The sequence below is a fragment of the Rhinolophus sinicus genome, chromosome 17 (assembly GCF_057876585.1).
Source record: "Rhinolophus sinicus isolate RSI-liver-muscle chromosome 17, RSI-T2T, whole genome shotgun sequence".
Taxonomy (NCBI): Eukaryota; Metazoa; Chordata; class Mammalia; order Chiroptera; family Rhinolophidae; genus Rhinolophus; species Rhinolophus sinicus.
The window spans coordinates 61,408,082-61,426,428 of record NC_142517.1 but is presented as its reverse complement, the minus strand read 5'-3'; the positions used below and the strand labels follow the sequence as shown (position 1 = coordinate 61,426,428).

Below are 18,347 nucleotides of genomic sequence, written 5' to 3'. Positions count from 1 at the left end.
CCTAGGGCTCAAAGACGTTGACAGACTTACTCCAGGTTACACAGCAGGTAAGGGCCAGAGCTGGGATTTGAAGCCAGGTGTGTCCTCATAAAGCCTGCCCACATACACTGTCCTTTTGCTAACCCCAAAACCAACCTGCATGGGACAACTGGGATATTGAAATTCACTGCCTGAGAAATTGTTCCTTCTTTGCCCCCTCCGCATTAAAGCCACAGGACCTGGCCTGAAGCACCAGTACGCTTCTTCTCCCCCAACCTCCCGCTCTTAAGCTCCGCTTAGACAATCTCTGCGCCCCAACTATTCTAATTTGAGGAGCACAGAGGCCACGGGTACCACCGTGGCCTCCTTGCTCTTCCTGGAGCCACCCCTCCTCTGACGACCCCTCAGCTGGGGAAAGGACTGCAGGGAAGAGACAACACGTGGAGGGGCAGCCCTTCAGTCTGCTTGGACTCCCTGGGAACCCCCCCACCCACCCCGGCCTCCAAGTCATAATATTTACAGGGAACACTGCAAAGCCAGCCACCCAGCAGCTCTGCCTGGCTGGCAAGTTACCGCAAACAGCAGATGTCTCTCAACAATGGGAACGCGGCCCCCTCCTTACACTCGGGGTCCCACCCCATCCCCAATAAACAAATAAACAAGCAAGATACAGGAGCCAAGCTAGCTGCCCTTCCTGCAGAGGTCACCCTGGAGCCAGAGCCACATACTCACACTCCACTTGAAAAACACGTCCTTCTAGGGGCAAAAAATGTCCATTGCAGACACACACACACACACACACACACACACACACACACACACACAGTGCTCTAATGTGGTGTGTGTGTGTGTGTGTGTGTGTGTGTGTGTGTATCTGAGACAGAGAAAGGCAGGGAGGGGGGATGGAGAAAGGACAGGGAGGGAATGTCAATAGAGCCAAAATGCTTATTTTATTAAAACCTTTTATAAATAAGGCCCACTTAGCCCTCGCCAGACATGCAGTGTCAATGCCAGAAATCATGAAACCTCTACTTTCTGGAAACCTAGCTGGTGAGACAGAGGCACGCAGAGGGTGAGAGGGGAGACCTGCCAATGTTTTGAATGCATATCCCTGCCCCCTCCAACTCCCAGAACTCCCACTTGGAGCCCCATCTATGCCCAAGTTGGCGAGAAAAGCATGATTTCAAGTCCCACCACACCACTTACTTGCTATGTGACCTTGCAGGCTACTTAAGCTCTCTGTGCCTCAGTTTCTCATCTGCAAAATGGAGAATAACAACATCTACATTCGCGAGTTGGGCGATTAGATATTAGCTATTGTGATGCTAATCCTACTCTCCCTTTTTCTTACTTCTCTCTCTCTAGTCTACAGAAAGACTTCTTTTGTGGACTGGGAGTCGTCATCTTCACCATCATGTTCTCTTTAAGCCCAAGACAGTGCTCCAAGGTTCTTATCTCCATCTTAGAGATAAGGACACTGAGGTTCAGAGAGGCTGTGAGACTGGCCTGAGGTAGCAGCATAAGTGATGGAGACTGGGAAGGCTGTCGTAGATAGAGGCAGAGCAGGAGTGTCCAACCAGCGCTGTGCAAAAGCTTTCAGAAGACCCTGCCCTCTTCAGAAGGCACACGGCCAAGAGGACATGAGGAAAGGTACACAGGCACAGATGAGCCTGGGGTGGCTCAGCCCCAGTGGCTGTGAGGGCACAGGCTGGCTGCTAAGTTGGGGGGCTCAGCCTAGACACCGCACACCTCCTTGGGCCCAGAGCCCTGGCTCCACGTCCTCAGCAGGAGGCACCACAGTCGTCAGGAATCCTGCGTTCCACTGAGAGGAACCTGACAGGATGTTAGTGGCCCAGGATCCTAACTCCCACCCTGGAGTTTCTCAGCTTCTCAGAACACTGCCATGATGCTCCAGCTCTGGACAGGCCTGTGTTCCACTCAGGAGACCGCATCTTCCGATTTGCCCAGCACAGTCCTGGTTTATGCCTGCTGTTCTGAAACAGTGACGAATAGTGCTCCCTCCCATTTCACTGTCAAAGTGTCCTGGTCTTGATGCTAAATTCTATGGTCACCATACTCCCACTCCCCTCAAGGCTCCTGAGCCCTGGGCCAAAATCTGCCACCCAAAGGGGTATCCCACCCTCCTTGGGTAGTTCCAAGGAGCCTCAAGTAAACTCCTGACCAGCCTCCTTTACTTTCCAGGCTGCAGAAACTTTCTTCCCACGCTGCCTGCCAGCCCCATGTCTGCGATTTCCAGAAGTAGCCCAGCTGGGTCTTCTCAACACAATACCAGTGACCAAAGGTCGCGAGCCTGTCAGTATGGAAGGCGACTCCAACAGAAACAGGCCACTCCAGAACAGAGAAAGGAGACAGCCAGACGATCACCCAGCACAGCACATGGACACATTAGGATCCTACACAAGAAAGCGCCATAACTTCAAGAAGAGAAATAAGAATTCCTTCTAGCCTTGGTCTGTTCATTTGCCCATTCATTCACTCATTCATTCATTCAACAAAAATTGATTAAACACCAACCAGGTTCAAGACTGTGTCCTATAATCAATGGAACCAGAACTCACAACATTAAAACATAAATAAAACCTAGAGAATTAGAATGGAGATATGTGTGTGTGTGTGTGTGTGTGTGTACACACACACGCACGCACATATTTACTTATTCATGTCTTTCGGTTTTGAACTATCCTAGGACTAATCTGAAAATCACTGGAATCAGGCTTTGAAATGCATTGGTGATTTTTTTCAATACATTTACCTCGTTGGTGATGTCTGAGGCCATGTGCTATTCCACTGTTATTTAAATGAGCCTAGATTCTGAGACCTCTTCTATAGTCTTAGAATGTGCCAAGGGGTGGGGAATCTAGCCAGGAAGAAAAAAGTCAATTCAGTCAAATTCATTGACCTAGGAATATGTATTAATTGCCCAGGATGTGACCAGCACTGCAGGAGGCTGGGGGTAAACCACCGAGTGCCAACATGAGGTGCATTTCCAACAAACAGCCTGTGGAAAGAAGCCTGCCTTTCGCTGAGAACCTTCACCTCGGCCTGGCCCAGTCACAAACATGGGACATTCAAACCAAGTGACATAGCAACCTCCTTTAAAAAGGCCTATTAGCAGATGCAAGACAGAATTTATCTTCCCACAACATTAATGAGACAAACATGTACTGAGGCCAGTGGCAGGCCAAGCACTCTACTAAGGCTAGAGAAATCAGCAATAAATAAGGCCTGTCTTGGCTCTTGAGACACACCCAGCCTAGTGGAGAAAGACGAATAAAACCGGGAGCATAAAATGCCTGGGTGAGTGTGGTCGCAGAGGGGCCCCCAAGGAAGGGAGGGAAGACCCCATCTCTGTGTGCTGGGGTGAAGCCAGGAAGGCTTCCAGGAGGGGGTGATGTTTGACTTAGGTTCTGGAATGCAGAGAGCAGTGGCAGAGGGAGGGACAGAAAGCATTCCAAGGAAGCTTGGAGAGGCAGCTGTGTAGGCCTATAGCGCAGATGGGGGGAAGCCAGTACTCAGGGCTGGAATGGCCAGGAAGCAATGTGCTCACACCTGAGTTATGGAAACGTCGCATTACAGCTGTGTGGCAGATGCACCAAAGATGGAGAGAGCCTAGTCAGAGGGACCAGGGAAAGGGCTATTACAATGGTGTAGATGAGAGATGATGAGGGGCTCACCAGGGCAGGTTGAGAACAGACGCAAGGGGTAGAGGAAAGGAGAGGACGTTTCAGAGTTAAAACCATCAGCACTAGATGACCAACTGAAAGTGGGAGGCGAGGACAGGGAGTTTTCAAGCATGTCTTTCAGTTTCTAACCGGGCAACAGGGGGTTGGTGATGCCAGAAAGCAAGATGGAGAAGAGAGGGGGGTTGGGGAAGCTGGCTTTGGTGGGGACAATGGAGTGGATGAGTTAGGCAGTGCACATGCTGGGTTTGAGGTGCCCAAGGGACAAACAGCCAGGGAGAGACAGCTGGAAATTTGCGATTGAATATCCAGAGAGGTCTGATATCAGAGGGGCAGATATGGGAAGCAATTGACCTTAATCACGGAGGTAGGCAAGATCAGCCAGAAGAGAGCCCAATATGGAATCCCAGGAACTACCTAAATGCTTAAGGAAGAAGGAAAGGACCAAGATGAGATGGAACGGGAGCAGCCTGAGAGGAGAACCAGGAGAGAGTGTCAGGAAGAAGGCAGTGCCAGGCTGATGAGAGGCAGGAGACCAGCAGCTGAGACTCAGCCATGTGGCAGCCAGGAGACCCCAATATGTGCAACAAGGTTGCTTTCATCATGGGGGGAGTGGAATCGGTGGATTTAGGGAGACGTGCAAGTTGAGAACTACCCTGTTGAGAGGGCTGCTGGTGATGAGTGGGAACGAGAACATGGGAGATGGAGGCAGGCCTACGAAACGAGGGTGGGTTTGTATGTGGAAGAATTATGCCCAAGCTCAGCATCTGAGAAAGGGAGTCAGGGAATGAGGAGAGGCTGAATAAAGGCCAAGAGTGACGGAGGGAGGGAGGTGGCCTAAAGGGACAGAACAGAGGCCAGGCAGTGGAGGGATGCCCTGAGCAGGAGAAGGTACTGGGCTGGCTCTGAGAGGACACCAGGAGGTCAGCTGAGACAGAGGACAGATGTTTAAGGGTCCTCCCTGAGGCAGGGAGTTCATCTGCAAACAATGAGCGCTTGGCCGTGACACAGGACTGGGAGCTCCAGAGATAGTGGTAAGGGCTCCAGCTGGTCTCTCTGGGGAGGAGGATATGAATACAATCACGAACCTCATTAGAAGATCCTTGTGAGGAACGGTTCAGAAGTTTTCCTCTGGGCTAGGATTTGTCATCCTGTGCCTGAGTCTTTCAATCCCTTTTCCCCAATACCAATAGGGCCTATTAGCACATAGAGAGTTTGCACAAGAGGGTATCAAACACCCCCCCACACACACACACACACACACACTGCCTGCACATCACAGCTGGGAACTCCTGGGCCAGCACAGGCCCACATCTGTTTCTTGCTCTTGGGTGATGCCCAGCAGAGCACCACATGCAGAGGCACGTGACAAGCAGATCAGAGGGACACTAACCCCGAGGTTAGAAAAACCTGTAACTTCCCCCCTCGCTGACCACAGGGTCAATCGACTCGCCCAGAATAAGTGCTTCTCTGTCCTTGGCCCAGAGCAGGATAAACTCCAGAGTGAAGTGAGTATGACTAGAACCTAATTTAATGGCGAGGACACAGATGTCCGCACAGGCCTTCTGACCTGCAAGAAACAAAGGGTGCAGAGCTTGCTGGGGAGCCTGGCTCTACAGGGAGCTGCAAATGGCCCTCATCCTTCCTCAAGAGCAGTTGGGGGAGTATAACGGTGGCAGAGCCATAGGAAGGGCCTGGGTGTGGGGTGTGGTCCTGCTCACAGCTGGACACCAGGACAGAACAGGTGTCCCTAGGTGACGAGGTTGAGGATGGCTCCCAATTTCTGGGCCATCGAGATTCTAGCTTCAGTCTCAGGCTGGGAAGTTGGACAGACACTTTAAGCCAGGGGTGTCCAAACTTTTTTCAACGTTTTTTACCAAGGGCCATATGCGGTAAAATACACAAACAGCCGGTCCACTCACTCGAGGTGAAGTACATACTGCCTCACCTGGTTTATTTAAGTAAACTAAATATATTTTGGAATTTGCTGCGGGCCAATTAACAATGGATTGCGGGCCACAGTTGGCCCGCGGGTCGCAGTTTGGACCCCTGCCTTAAGCCATCAGCTCAGAGGAAAGACCTGTCTCCTACTACTCTTCCCCAGCACACACTGCTCACAGCCAAGCCTGACTTTTGCTGCTGCTGTGGAAAAGGGGGGAAAGAAGAGGAGCTGGCGACCCTGAATGTTGCGACTATGGCAGGATGCAGAGCGGCCTTCAGAATCCACTTGGTCACCCAGTTCACTGTCAATCTTACTTACTCTCAATGCCTCCCACTGTGTCCTCACGTCCATTTCCTTCCTGTGCAGCTGGTGGAACGGCGCAGAGGGCCAGCTTCTCTCTGTAAGATCTGGTTAGCAGGGGCTCTAACTGAGGCAGGCACCGGTGGTCTTCTGGAGCCCGGGTCCCCCTGGAATGGTTTCTAGCTTTCTCTGTGTACACAGAGGTGCATTTCCCTGCAGGGAGGGTTCAGAGCTCTAGACTTTGGGAGAGGTTGAAACCCAAAGGAGAGTAAAAAGTTGCTTTAGGGGATTAAGAACTGCTGGGGAGTAAGGAAGGAAGTCTGGGCTTGGCCTCCTGTGGAGGTCGGGGAAGCACTCTCCTCATATCCCCGTGGCAGTTCTGGGCCATCAGGGCTGCACGCACAGCACGTCCTGGGCCACCCAGTCACATTCTTGGAATGGACTCATCCTTGGAGGGGTCTGTCCCCCAAAATCTCCATCTGAGAAGGAAGTATCTGTTCAACCTTTCACCATATGCTACAAACTCATGAGGGTATGAGGTGGGCATTTTGATGTTTCCCCCCTCCCTGGAATGAGGTAGCAAAGCTGACTTTGGAAAACCAGACGCAAACCCTACAAGCACACCGCGCTGATCCAGCTGTTGGCAGGGGCCAGCACACGTCCCACCTGCCCCTCCAGGGACTTGGGGGCCACCCAGCGTACCTGTGCACGAGGACCAGCTGCCCAAACAGACTAGCCAGGGGGTCCTAGAAGCTCAAAGGATGTGCTGACACACTGATTCCTGCACGTGGGTGGGATGGGAATGGAAGCAAAAGTGTGTGGGTCTGGGATGAGAAAAGTGAGCTACATTCTGAGAATTTCAAAGCACGCCATCCGAGGCTACTGGGCCACTAACGTAGGCCAAAGCCACCCTTCCCAGTCAGTCCATGGGCTGCTGCCTGATGACCACAGACTGTCTAAATATTTCCAGATGTCCTTGATGGCCTGCAGAAGACGGCAAGTGTATCTCAGACAAAATAAAGTGAAAGATCATCTCTTGGGAAAGAGAGGCTATAAATTACAATTATCACTTCCCAACCAGACGGAGGGAGAGGCCATGGGGCTACGGATTGAGGGCGGACGATGGGGTTGTCCTTCCTGGGAGACCGTCCTCACCTACCTAAGGAGGCGGAGAAGCAACCCAAGGTTCTCTGTGGTCTCCTTGCTCTAGCCCAGCCCCCATAATCTCCCCTTCCCGAGGTCCAAATGCCATAGGATGGAAACACAACGAAAATAACATCACCCCATGAAATGTGCTCAGCCATTTCCAAGGTCTGGGGCTCCTATTAACTCCAAGTTGTCAGTCCCTCAGGCTTTGGCCCAACCTCGGCATTGTGCAACTCCAGGGGGCGCCATTCACAGTGCAGACTACATAGGAACAGCACCCTCTGCAGGCTGCGGGCAGCGTGCCACAGCCCTGCAGGGCAATGGGTGGTCAGTCACTCCACAACCAGCTCTATCAGCTATGTGCTCCCAGCTCCCAGACAAGGAGCCCCATGCCTTGTCCCAACTGTGTCATCTCTGATCCCAGGAGCACCTGCAGTCCCTGCCATGGCACCTTTTGTCATGGCTTTCCCATTAGACCAGGACTCCAGAAGATAGTAAGGACCATTTCCAGAGGCCTCAACGGAAGTGCAGTGGCTGATACAGGCTGCGGAAGGTTGGCCTGTTCCGGACGAGAGCCTCCTCCTAACATCTAATTTACTTTATGTAATTAAGAAAAATTCACTATGCAATGGCAAGAGTCGGGGGAGCAAGTTACAAAACAGTATATCCTGTATTATACTAGTTTCGGTTTTAAATGATTAGAAGGAAATATCAATGTGGTAAAAATGAGGCTGATTTTACATTTTCTCCTTTATACTTTTTTTTTAATTTCCCAGATTGTCTTCAAGGGATGTGTGTGGCTTTTATGAACAGGGAAAGAGGGCTACAAACGCAATAAACGCTTTTTTCCTTGGAGAAACCTTGAATGGAAAGCTCTGTGAGTTCCAGATGGGGTAAAACCTGCCGGGTTTTAGAAAGTCTGAGTAACAGTTAAGATGGGCTGAGGTCTGCAAGTTAGGATGTGCTCATTGAGTGTCTCATAAACCACAGATTTAGAGACCAAGAGACCATCTCCAACGGGCATCTCATACTCGCAGCCCCAGGCCCAGAGGGCAGGAAGCTGGCCTAAGGGCAGTCAGCCAGGGGTAGTGGCCAAGCCAAGTCTGAACCTAGGCCTCTGGGCCCCCAGGCAGAGGACATTATGACTTTTCTTCTCTGATCTCTCTCTCTCTCTCTCTCTCTCTCTCTCTCTCTCTCTCTCTCTCACTGTTCTTACCCATCCTACCAGATGGCCATAGGACAAGCACTTTTCTGGTGGGGGGAGAATACCAGCATCCCCAGGGAGTTCACCACAGTCTCCCTCATCCCAAGTGGCTCAAGGGACAGGCGACTCTAAATGCACTAGACCTAGACCATGACATCCAGCAGGAAGACTCGGAACTTCAGTCTCTGTAATCAGGCCACAAACAAGGCAAAAAGGTGAGCAGCCAGGCACAGAAACCCATGCTTCCAGCCAACTCTAACCAACCCCCCCCCCCAACACCACCACACAGACACAGTCTCCCCTGAGAGGTGCAAAAGCAGCGTGGGGTCTGGGAGTGGAACAGGTCTTGCTTCAGGCCAGTTCACTCCGAGCTCGAGCTCTGTGGCTGGGGCACGTTATTCCTCTTCTCCAAGCCCCGTGTAAAATGAGGACAAGGACATTAACTCCTAGGGGTGTGGCATCACGTGAGAACGAGATAACATGTACCAAGAGCTCCTTTGGGCTGGCCCTGCCAGGGGCTCACTGACGGGCAGCTATTGTTGTCATGAACTCAGGTCCTCAGACCAGCCCCAGACTCCAGCCTCCCACCCTCATCCCAGCCCCGGGCGGGCCCGTTCCTGGCTTCCCCTTCGTCCCTCCTGCGGCTGCTGAGGATACTCACACACTATGTACAACAAGAAATTTTAAGATGGTAACGTTTTACATTTGTTTTCCTAACTTTAAAACAATTTTTATTTATTCTCTTAACTGAATTTTTTAAAAAAATGTTTGTCACCTGAATCAGAAATAATAAAGCATATTGCCTCCAATCCTACCACCTTAACAAATCAACGGATGTTCCCTTCCAGGGTTTTGGTTGTTTTTGAATGAATAAAAAGAATGTGTATTTACAGTAGCGCCGTATCCTTCTGTAGCATAGCTGAGAAGCCAGAAAGGCACAAAAAGGCATGCCGTGGGACAAAACAGATGTCACTTAGACTATGCACTCGTATTCATGAGCATTCCTAAGTGACAATCTCAGGTCAACACTAACTACCTGATAACTGTTAATTTCCACAAGTTATAATCATATAGTTGCCAAGCTCGTGCAGTTTAGAAATAGCAAATTAGAAATGGAGGTGGGCCACCTTAGGGATGATGTAGATGCCTGATCACTGCACTGTACACCTGAAGCTGAAGCTGAACAATAATGAATGTCAACTACAATTATATATATATATATATATATATATTTACAAGAAGCGGAGTACAGCATTAGGAATAGAGACAGTTGAAATGTAATGGCTGTGTGCGATGTCAGAGGGATAGTGGATGGGGGGAGGGGGGTTGTCACTGTGTGAGGGATATAAATCATAAATGTCTAACTATTACATTGTTTTGTACACCTGAAACTGATTTTAAAAAATGTTAAAATAAGGTAAAATAAAAAGTTAAAAAGAAGAATGAAAATAAAGACATTTTTATATTTAAAAAAAATGGAGGTGGGGTTGGGGGTGGGAAAGGAGAAAAGCTGCTTGGGCAGGCACTGTGCTAACATTGAGAAGTGAAAAGTGACAATCTATCAATGAGGTAGAAGACAGAAAATGGATTTTTAAAGTATACATTAGTTATCACACACAAAAAGTACATAGTTGGAGTATTTCGTGTAGGAGCAAACATCCCTCTGACCGGGCCTGCCGTGTAGTAGAAGATGATAATTAACTTACAATGACGGCCAAGTCACCCAGACAAGGTTATATTATATCAGCGACTATTTAAAGAGGTAGTCAAAGTACATATTTTAGGAAGACTTCCACAGAAATAGTTATAATAAAAGCCGGCATAAATTCGTAATTATCTAGAAAACCAGGCCACACACAGCCAAGGGTTCTGGAGAGAGGAGGGATTACTGTGCAAATTTCATTTTGTAAGCGAAAACTGCCCTTCCAACCTTCCCCACTTTCCACGGGCCTTGTGTGATAAGCAGAGGGGTCCCCAACTCTCAAGGACATAAGACTTCTCCCCACTCAGAGGGCCCATCAGGCCAGAGCCCAGTATCTAGAGAGGTATCTCAGTCCCAGCATCCTCGGGGCCAATCATCTGATGAGTGGGCCACTCAGGGCATGCAATGCCCCCAACACTGGCCCCCACTGTGGTCCCATGATGGCTTATCCCTCCTTCCACACCCAAGCTCCAACCCGTCTGCCTCCTCTACCTGAACATACCCACCCACCTTCACACCCACTCACCTTCACACGACCCCGCCTCAAGGGCATGTGGAGACCTTTCATCATACCTCAGGGTCCCCGCCACCTCTCAGCCCGTCAAAGTCCCACTCTGCCCCTTGAAATCCTCCTTCCCCGCACAGGCTCCCACCTGGGGCTTCCCTTGAACTCTGTTCCATCCCATGTTGAGTGGAGCTGCCTACCCACCGCCTCCCCCACTCAGCTAGACAGTAAGCTGCGTGCAGATGGCACATGGCCTGTTTGATTCCCCACAGTAACAGCACCTAAAGGGCATTCAATAAACTTCTGGCAGATTTGAAAACCCATGTCCACACAACAGCGGGTCAGGGGCCCGGCTTTCTCGAGCACACACAGGAGTGCATGCCTGTGTACACATCACACACGTGCCTCACCCTTCGCACCACTTTGGGGCAACACTCACAATGTGATCTCCCGGAATTGGGAAAGGAAGAAAGGAGGTCCAGCTGGGAAGGAATGTCCCTTGCCCAATAAGGATTTTATGCTACTTTTTTTCTCCATAAACTCTAAAAAACAGAAGGGCTAAATTTGTCTCTGTCCTGATATTCCTGAGAATGGGTGGAACTAGGTGAAAGGGAAGGGGACCCTGCCAACAATTTCCTCTGTTCCTTGCCTAACTGACTTTTTGCTTACTCTTCATTGTGGCACAGCACAGGGGGAGGCACAGAAACATCTAGAATTACTAGGTCCCTCTTTTCTCCCACCTCACCAGCCAGGAGTGTCCCCTGTCCTCAAAGACTGCCGAGGAAAGGAATGATCGACTTATCAATTCCAGCAGTTAATCTTCGGGTCTGGAAGTTCTTCCTGATGTCTAGCTTAAATCACTTCTTCTGCTCAGTGGGAAGGATCTTCTTTCCCACCCTCAACCATTGTTTCCCCTCTGATCTTAAGTGGATTTTTTCAAACCAGAGGGGAAGAGTGATGAGGAAAAGGGAGCCTTATCTCTGTCTCAAGCTTTGTTTTATCTTAGGGATAAAACAGTGAAGGGGTCCTTGTGGGGGAGACACAGCACAGAGAGCTGCCAAAGAGAATGAAGAAGAGGGGACAGAAGAGTAAGAAGGAAAGTTTAAGGATTAGCCAACCCTCCGGTGAGTCCATCCAGCTGCTGGGCACCAGGCACCCACAGAGCTGCTCACAGGTCTTGGGGTTCAGGTGCCCCCTTGTCTGGGGTGTCTCACCCCCTGAGCCCCACAGCACCCAAGCAGCCATCTGCTGCCCTCCTCCGCAGAGCACTGGCGATATGTGCCTATTGCCATGGCAACCAGTTCTCCTGGCACCTGGAGAGCGGGTCTCATCAACAAGGAGGCCCCCAAGTGACTTCTAACAAAGCCTCCTTCCCTCCAAACTCAGGGTTCCACCAGCCCCTTGGCTGGGACCCACACTCCCTGGCTACAGAGTGATGGAGAGGCCAGTGTGCGCCCCCACTCAGGCCCATCTTAAAGGTCATCACACCGTCTAGGGAGGTGTTCCTGGGGATTCCCAGGCTGAGATGGCATGGGGACTCTGAGAAGTGTTCAGTTCTCAGATTTTGCAAGGATGGATCTGAATACGCTTACCATCTATTGTCACCACAGCCCTGTCCCCTCATCACCTCAGATCCAGATTCCAGGCCACTGTCCTCTGCTCCAAAGCATAGAGCACGGCCTTCACCACTAGGGTAACCTTCAAATACCATTTTTATCCAATCAGTCCTCATGTGCCTAAAATAGCTTGCTCCGGCTTATCAGACTATATCTAAACCTTTATGGTATTCACACCCACCCCACACATACTCCAACCTCCTCTCTTCTCTGTCCCAGTTTTCTTGTTCCTGCCACATTTCCTTTGCTCAGGCCATTGTCCCCCTCCAATCTCGTCCTTGCCTTCCAGTTCACTCTCACCTCTTTCAACAAACAATGCTGTAGTCTGTCACCAGAGCTGCTTACATCTACAACAATGTCGCTATAAATGACCATCTGACTGGGTTCCAAACGCCTAACTTCACTGCAAACTCCATGAGGGAGGAACTTTCTCTTTCATTACACTCTGAGATTTCCCAGTTAGACAGGGGGCTCCCAGAGGACCCACGATGTGGCTTCCTCCACCAGACTAGGCACTCCCTAGACAAGCACCATAGCTTCCCCATTAGAATGCCCCAGGCACAGGGCTGGGGAAGCTGACTCTATCCCTCCCCTAGGCCTTAGCCCTTCACCCGCTTCTCTACATCACAGCCATAGCCTCCAAGGCAAGTTTAAGGGGGAAAGTCTAAAGCAGTGGGGAATGTCCTATAGCTGAGCTCTCCAACACAGTGTCCACTAGCTGCCTGTGGCTATTGAACACTTGAAGGGCAACGTGTCTAAAATGCCATGTACTGTAAGCATCATATAGAAAACAGATTTCAAAGACTTAGTAAGAACAAAAGATGAAATGCACCCTCCTAAAATGTTAAGTGTATAGTACAGGACTGTTAACTATACACACATTGTTGCACAGCGTCGCTTTTTATTTTAGTTTTGTTTTATCTTGAGGTATGCCTCTCTGATAGATGCCTCAAATTCTCTCTGGAACCAACTGGTATTACAAATTAGTTAATTAATTTAGACCTTTAGTGTCCTAACGTGGACTCTCCCATCCCAGGAATGCATCAGGAAGAACCATAACCATACGAGCACGTTTCACTTGTATTGTTCCTTACCACATTATGGTGCTTTTTGCATGAGCCAGTTCACACATTGTGTGAAGCAGGCAGATCAGGCATGAATATCCCCAGTTACCATGTAAGGAAACAGAAGGTTGGGGGGTTAAGCGAAGTGTGCAAAGGCAGTGACAGGACTAGGACCTAAATCCTGGACACCCAGACACTTTCCACGGTACACCTACAGGAAGGGCAACAGACGTGGTTCAGAAGCAGCAGGCTTATCGGCTCTCTTTGCCCCCCCGAAGAGACAGCTCAAAAAAAGGAAATGTTATTAAAATAGGAGTAGATGCCGAGTTAGGAAATCTAAGATGGGAGCCTGTGGACCTGGGCTCCAGAATCACTTCTGCACCTGAGTTACTTGTGTGCCCTTGGCTCTTCGGTTTCCTCATCTGTAACGTAAGGAGCCAGCTGCTTCAAAATGCAGCCGGACAGCACCCGCTTACCCTGCCAGCAGGAATGCAAACCAGCTTGATCCTTTTGTACAGCAATTTGGCAATATGTGTCAAGAGCCTCAGAAACGTTCAAACTCTTTGACCCAGTAGTTCTACTTCTGAGAATCCTAAGGAAATAATCCTAAATAAGGGAAAAGCTTTATGTGCAAGGACCTTCATCTCAGGACTGCTTATAACACTAAAATACTGGAAATGAACTAAAGCGTAATAATAGGAGAGTGGCTCAACTATGAAACGGTAAATCCACTTAATGAAATAGTATGCAGCTATTTTTAAAAAAACAGTATCAAATATAGAATGTGCTTTTGGCATGCAAAAAAAAAAGCAGGCTATTAAAAGGGCTGGTTCTGCATTATTGTAATTAAATTTTACAACGAAAAAGAAGTTTTGCTCCCCTTGGGAGCACACACATATATGTTCACAAAAACTCAAGGGAAATTCACCATAACGCCCATAGTGATTATTTAGAGTGGGGACTATGGTGCTTGCTTTTTTTTCTTCTTTTCTCAGTTTCTAAATGTGCATAAATGATTTTGGAAAATATAGATAATAACGGTCCTGATTTGACATTCCCCAAGAGCACTCCCGGCTCCAACAGGTCTGGACGGGTCAGACAGGTGGTGAGGGCGACTTGGACACTCAGCCCAGGCCCAGGCCAGGGTTGGTCAGGGAAACACCAAGCCTCTGAGAACTTTTCCTCAGGAAAAGCAAAACCTCAGGAGATCAAAGACCAGGATAATTCACATCCAGGTGGGGAATGGCCATCCCACTGCCCCATCCCCCTACCTGGGGGAAAAAAAAAAGACCATTTTTGTAGCTATTGAAACTTAGAATAAAAACAAGCATATGTCTGAGGAGATGATTTTCAATCTGTGCTCCTCGGACCCGTTAGTGGCTGGAGCCAAAGTGGAGGAGCTGGGCATGGGAAAGAGAGGCATCTACCTATGTGACTATTCACTGCTTTGCCCAGGGACACCTATGTAAGTTTTCATTGGAACAAGTGGAGATGGGGAAGAAAGCTGAGATCATCCTGAGTCCTGACCTCCCTCCCTGGTCAGCGTTCTTCATGGCAGGAAGAACTTTTCCCCACACTTTCCCACTATTCTCTGACGCCCCTGCTGTGACACGTAGCTCTTACCAAAGCAACCCAGAGAACCTGGCCTGTTCCAGAAAGGGTCTAGAAACATATGAGAAGACTTAGAGGACCCTGGACGACCTCATGGTGCCTGTCTCCCCTCCCCCCGAACCCACAGGCAATGAGGAGTTGCCTAGGTCACACACCACAGACAAGGCCTGACGGTCCAGAGGGAAAAGTCACGTGGACAAGGGCAGTGATAAGGCAGATGTGTACACCAGCTCTTCCAACATCAGTGCCAGGCACCTGAGAGCTTAAAGGCACCACGTTTAGGACAAAAAAGGGATGTGCGTTCTACCAAGCTGGACAGGAACCCCTGGCCCCCATCTCTCAAAGAGAGGAGATAGGCTAAGGACAAAACAGGCCCATGGTGGGTTCAGATAAATTAAGAGAAGGCAGAACCGCGATTGGTTATCAAGGGACGTGACAGATGCCTGAACCACAAGCAGGACCTTTTAAGGTCGATGTCAAGGAGGACACCCCTCCACTGTCCAAACATACGGCGTGGGCCAGACTCATAGGTGAAACACTGGGGCTGCAGAGCGTGGCTCTGAGCCAAAGTTACTATTCTTGGGATCGAGTCTGGCTGTCTGACAGCACTGGACTGCTGGTAAGCCTGGTGGCAGTGTGGCTGACAATGCTGGCAGGCTGCTGAAAGGCAAAGGGGGCCTTATAATGCAAGCAAGGGTTTCTTCCGAGCTTCCCATCCCAAGGCAGAGCAGCTCACAGGACCACAGCTGGGGAAAGCGTTCAAAGGAAACTCTAGACACTTTTTTCTTTTTGGAAGGGAAAAATATTATATAATTAAAGATTGGCAATTTAAAAGAGGAGAAGAAAAGGGCACCATTAAAGCATCCCTCAATACTAATGTGATGGGCAATGAAATCAGATTTCCTTACCAGTGCCTTCAGACCTTGCAGAGTCTGGAGTAGCACGAAGAGCACAGATTTAGAGCCAGAGAGACCTGTGTTTCAATTGTGGCTCCACCACCTACAGCCTGTGTGATCTGGGTCCACTTTCCTCATAGGTGACATGGGGACAGTCATAACATCCAACTAACAGAATCGCTACGAGGAAAAAACTCAAGCAATGTTCTTGAGTGACCCAGTGCAGTGAGAAATGGGTTCTTAGTCCCATCCTCCTAAGGATGCCACCGTCCTCTCCTTCCCATCCACCCCCAGACCACCACCAGGATGAATGAATCAACCACATCGATCAGAAGCTCCCAGAGGGCTCCTGCTGTCATGAGATTGACAAGGAATCCCTGAGCCAGCTGACTGACCGGGGTCATCTCCTCACACAGTCCCCCTCACAGACCCTTCCTAGGTCCGCCCATTCTACCTTGTTTCCCTGAAAATAAGACCTACCCCGAAAATAAGCCCCGGTTAAGATCATCAGCCAGACGGACGCATTTAGTACATTATGACGATGCTCCCGAATAAGATGACATGACTATATTTGAATAAATGTAGATTGTTGTACATGAAGAAATAAGACATCCTCTGAATATAAGCCCTAATGCGTCTTTTGGAGCAAAAATTAATATAAGACCTGGTCTTATTTTGGGGGCAATACGGTATGTGTCCTTGTCACGTTCACCCATCTATCCCTTCTGCTTTCTGTGCTCTCTCTCTTTGGAATGCATTCCCATCCATAGTCCCTCCTCCGTGAGGCCTTCCCAACCCCTCCAGCCAGAAGGGACTTCTCTCTCTCCCACCTCCTTCCTCCCCGCTGCTTTGACGATAGCTACAGGCAGGTGCTGAGCTTCCCAACTTTAACAAACATTTTGAGTCTGGCTAGTTTGCAAGAAAGGAGTAAGACCCAGTCCTCTTCCCTCAAACAACTTGAAATCCAGTGAGGAAGAACAGATAGGCCCACCCAGGAAACACTGGAGGAGGCAGAGCAGCCAACTGCAAGGCGCCAGCAGAAGCAGCATAATCAGCAGTGTGAGTCACAACCCTGCCTGGGCCAAGCTCAGAGAGACGCTACCTGCAGGCTGCGGAAGGGGACTTGTAAATGCAGCACGAATGGCTGATTAACAAGCACCCAGTGCCGAGAACACAGACCCAAACGAAGACCTTCCCTCTTCCTGTAGCTTCCAGCTTTGGACAAACACTGTCCCCACCAGACACAGGGGACGGACATGCTTGGCTTCCAGCCGCTGGCCAGTTAGGAACATCAAGCAGAGGCCCTTCTGGTACCTTCGGCCCTTGCCTCACCACCCCACTGCCGGGACTTCTCACTCAGTGTGGTCAGCGGGATGGGGCCAGAAGGTGGGCAAGCGGCCCATGTCTCCCGCCTGTGTCTGGGGCCTGGTTCCTGCCTTGGCCCATCTCTCCAGCTGTGTTCTAAAGAGAAGAATGTGCACTATGCCCAGAACAAACACTCGCACAGGCCTCCTGGGTGCGAAGGCAGCTCAGAAAGAAGTGGGAGCCTCCACCCCCATCAGCTGTGAGTGTGTGTGTGTGTGTGTGTGTGTGTGTGTGTGTGGAGCCAACCTGAGTTCAGCACAAGGGAATTCTCTGAAGCAGTGGGGGAAAAGCACAAAACCAGGGCTCACCACGCAGCACCCTGGAGGCACAGACATGTCAGAGGGTGAGATCCCTCAGCTACAAGGGAAGACGGCTGACAGAGAGATTTCTGTCTTGGTCCATCTTTTCGGCCCCAATCTTCCACCGGTTCTCAGTGAGAAGCCCTGTCAGGCGGTCTGGTAAATGTGTTTCCTTTGGAATTTGAGCCCCTAAATCTGGCCTCCTCTGAGCCTCAGTTTTCCTATGCACCACAGAGAGAAATAGACCTACGTTCCCTGCCTCTGGGGAGCTGCCGGATAACAGAGGTGACAGAGGGAGGGCAGTGGGCAGCACATGTGCTAGTGATGTTATCCTATGGCTGTTGCTGCTGGGGCGGCCCCTGAAGCAGCTCCTTGGGGACGGCCTGTGGGGCCACCAGTGCAGGCTCCCCAGGCCTCTTCTCCCTGCTGCCATGGGCCTTGATTTTGCTGCCAAGAGACTCAGGCCCTCAGCAGAGCACAGCAGCCCCACTCCTGCATGCTCCTCCCTCAGCCCCTTGGGGAGGCTCTCTGAGCCCCAGCCTACAGCTGACAGAGATGGACAGGCAGACACAAAGCATCTTGGGCCACAGTGTGTCCATCTTCCAAGTCCTCCTTTTCTTGCAATGCAAATGGTTCCAGACCCAGAGTCCACCCAGGCAGACAAGATGGAACTCCAACTCTGTTCTCTCCTCAGGACCTGAGGTAGCTGCGAGAGGCAAGGAAGAGAGCAGGGCCTGAGAGGAGGCGCGCCCAGGCTAGGCTAGGTACACCATGCTGAAAACATGGCCGTCGGTGTTGCTGACTATACCAATCCTGCCTTTTTATTTTTCTGGGTTTTGGATGCTTTGGCGTCTTGAGCCTAGTCAACTCCTATGCATGGAAAAAGGCTTGCGTCTTGCCTGTGTGGAAAGGCTTTCAGATGCAAAGCAACGAATCCAGAGCCCTTCCTTCCCCAGCCTCCTTGATCAAGCTCCTTCTGCAGCCTACCCTCTGAGCCACTCCCCTGCCCTCACCACC

At 50.2% G+C, this 18,347-nt stretch overlaps 1 protein-coding gene across 3 annotated transcripts in view; it reads right to left on the bottom strand.

Moving 5' to 3' along the window:
- The window catches only part of ADCY5 (adenylate cyclase 5), a 153,483-nt gene that overhangs the window by 96,912 nt on the left and 38,224 nt on the right, over window positions 1-18,347 (bottom strand). The window lies entirely within an intron of this gene.